We start from the raw sequence: 3,847 nt of genomic DNA, 5'->3' as shown, positions 1-3,847 counted from the left end.
AAAGTGTCATATGCTAATTAGACTGGACGTCCTTCCAGACAGCCTTCCAGATGAAGCTGGGGCTGCAAGGAAAGCCTGGGTCCCGGGTGCCAGAGGGAAGTCGGTGCCGGCAGCCAGGGGAAGGAAGGCCTACTACTCTTGCATGAATTTCACGCATTGGGCCTCTAGTTATTAATAATGTTATTAACACTTTCTGATTACTACAGAGTCCCTAATAAGAGCCAAAACTATTTCATCAAGTTTCAAAAAGGTTCCCTGAGGGAATGGCCTAATGCTGAAAGAATGAATGTATAATATGACTAGGAATGGAAATAAAAGGAGTTTGAAAAATTCGTATTTATAACAAGGTTTTTTATTTTGTTACCCTAAAAACAAAAAAAATCAAAATGGATTTAGAATTCTCCCCATAAGAAAAAATCTGTGTTTTTCTTCTTTTTGGTAGAGAAAGAGACCTGAAATTTCTTAGCAAAGTCTGAGTGGTATCAAGAAAAACCAATTTCATAGCATTAAAAAAAATCTATGGGATTCTACACAATAAAACAAAGGCTTTACCTACTACACTGACTAAAGACTACAGGTTCTTTATATTATTTCACAATATTCATATCTTAGTGTAAACACCAAAGTAAATTTTACTACTGGCTAATTATTTTATTAATAATAGATTTTAATTATCAACAAAAGTAGTATGCTTGCACTCTACACAGTTAAACCACAGATAAGCAAAATAAACAAATAAACAAACAAAAACTTTAAATTGCTATCCATGTCCACTCAGAAATTATCACTGTTAAAATCTTCATCTTTCCATATTTTTCTATGCATATATAAATATATTTTATTATGAATTTATGATACATATTATGCAACCTATTTGTAACTTAATTATTTCTATTTTGCCTGTCAATAACTTTGCATTTTTTAAATTATCCAGTCCATATAAAAATATTCAGGATTGTCCCCAAACTGCTCGTGACAGCTGGTGTGTCCAACTCAGGATTTAATTGTGTGACACGCTCTACCTAGCTGTGTTCCTATAATTTTTAATCTAGCAGAGAAAGTATCCCTCCTTTTCTTTTTCAGGCCATGAACTTGTTGGTAAGAGATAGGTTCAAGTTATCCTTTAAAAAATGCTTTCATCTCTTTATAACTTCAATGTTATCAAGAATTATAAGTTATTTGAAAACCATGTGTTACTAACTGCACAGTATGCCTATTTCTCAAAGCTTCTGTTGAAATCCTGGGAAAATTAATCATGTTGCTTTCTGGGGTTTTGTGCTGATTTTAAAAAGATTGAGTGTCCTCTTGATCTCCCTCCACTGGGAGAAGGACATGATGCATGCTGCCCTGGCACAGGATCATGCCTCTTCATGAATGAGCATGAAGGTGTTCTAAGGACAAAGTCTCAGCTATTATTTTTTAAATGGACCTTCTTTGTGGTCTCTGTAAAGTAAGCCCCTGATCCCAGTGCATTCTTTCACCCATCAAACTGAAACCTAAATAAAGGTGTATTAATGTTGGGCTGAGTACTACCAGTTTACCTACATTCATGTTTTACTTAGTATCTAATAATGTTTTCTAAAGAGGGAAGCTGAGCTGTTTTCTCAAGGTTTTTGCCAGGTCTCATAAATCTGGAAAAAGCAGTCACTGTAACCCCAACTAATAACCAAAGTGGCCACACGCAGAATAAACAAGGACCGAGTTTATAAAGTCGGCACTGAGAGACCCTGTTGGGGTAAATTTGGATTGTTCAGTATTAATTTATGATGTGTGCAATGCACTTTGCACTCAAAGAGAACAGAAACAGAATTTTAAAATATGCATTTAAACAGAGCCTTAATACACTAATGTACAATTTAAATTTTAACAGCTACCTCCCAACAGTAATAAATAAGAGAAGAAAAAAAATATGGTTCTATAAATTATATGGACATTGGCAAAGCATTTGGTTTGTTTGGGTGTGTAAGAATTTCTAAGCAACAATATATCAATATCACTAAAAGAGATAATTTGGTGTTTCTCTCCCAATTTTTAAATTATTTAATTGTTTACTTAAATCTTGAGGAGTTCTTTATCAAAATAACAGATTTTTGATAAAAAAAAAAAAACCTAGTAAAATGTTGAGAAAATGCTTGGTTTTATCTACAACTTTAGTATCAGCTAGAGTTAATTCTATATGAATTTGATTGTTTTAAAAGTCAAAATTTATTTCTCTAGACATGAAATTTCAACCTTACTTAAAACTCCATAATAAAAACTTTCGGAGGATATCATACTTTATTGATTAAAGACACAGACTACATCAGGGAAATAAGGAATCTAGCTATCAGATGGTTGTCCTGTTTTTATTTAATCATTCTCCATGGTAATATGTCATTTCCCCTAATTTGCACTCATCATGGATCTCAGAAAGCAGGATGGAGACAAGGTTTAGAAAGAAGAAAAAAGGCTTCTGATATTCGTTTGGTTTCTGAAATCTCAGAAAGAGGTTCTTCACAAGAAAGGGAAGTGGCCCCCGTCGGCTTGGCTCAGTGAACAGGGCACCGGCCTGAGGACTGAAAGGCCCAGGTTCGATTCGGGTCGAGGACACATGCCTGGGTTGCGGGCTCAGTCCCCAGTGTGGGATCAGTGGCAGCTGATCAGTGATTCTCATCATTGATGTTTCTCTCTCTCCCTATCCCTTCCTCTCTGAGATCAATTATATATATATTTAAATAAAAAGAAAGGAAAGTGAAGTGTCATTTTCAGTGCCTGAAAACCTGTCAATATTTTCTTTAATTTTATGCTTCTTTTGCTTTCTCACTAGAAAGATTATCAGACAAGCAACATGATGTGAATGTAATAACCTTTTCTTTTCCTCTCTTTCTTTTCTTTGTTTCCTTTCTTTTCTTCTCTTTTCTTTCTTCTTTTTTTTTTTTTTTTTTTACTTTTTGGCTGACTGATATTTTCTCAAAATAAATATAACCCATCTTATACATTTGTCCTGAATTTTTTTTCTCTTGAGCTATATTATGAATTCTCTGGTAATGCCAAATGCTAAGACAGTGTCACCTTAATTAGAAAAAGTAACATCAAAAGCCAGTCTAGCCCAGCCAGCATGGCTCAGTGGTTGAGCATCAACCTATGAACCAGGAGGTCACAGCTGAATTCCAGGTCAGAGCACATACCCAGGTTGCTGGCTTGGTTCCCAGTGGGGGATGTGCAGCAGGCAACTGATTGATGATTCTCTCTCATCATTGAGGTTTCTATCTCTCTCTTCCTTCCTCTTTGAAATCAGTGAAAATATATTTAAAATATATATTAATAAGAAGCAAATCTATTTCAGATAATTTGCTAAACTTCTCCTCTTTTCAATAATAACTGTCACTCAGTCCTTACCCATTAGGCAAAATTTACTTCCAAAAAGATCATCTTAACATTCACAAGAATGATAATGAGCACCTACTGATACCTGTCATGATGCGACATGCAATTAGGTGTAAGACTGAGACGATACGGAGCACTCATATAGTCAGACTATAAAGTGATTAGCAGAGTGCCTAAAATATAAGCTTCAAAATAAATGTTAATGATTTTATTACTAAAGTTATTTCAAGATTATTTAAAAATATAACATAAAATAGAATTTGTATGTAATATAATCCAGTTCTAAAATATATCCAAGTGCTGTCTAACAAAAATATGTGATACATATTATAACTTAAAAATAATTTTTGTAGCTACATATGAAAAGTAAAAAGTAATATATTTTAATTAATCCAGTATATTAAAATATCATCATTCTAACATCTAATCAATAGAAAAAGTATAAATCCAATACTTTTATTCCTACTAAGTGTCCTAAAAC

The sequence above is a fragment of the Myotis davidii genome, unplaced genomic scaffold (assembly GCF_000327345.1).
Source record: "Myotis davidii unplaced genomic scaffold, ASM32734v1 scaffold49, whole genome shotgun sequence".
Lineage (NCBI taxonomy): Eukaryota > Metazoa > Chordata > Mammalia > Chiroptera > Vespertilionidae > Myotis > Myotis davidii.
This window is presented reverse-complemented; position numbering follows the sequence as displayed.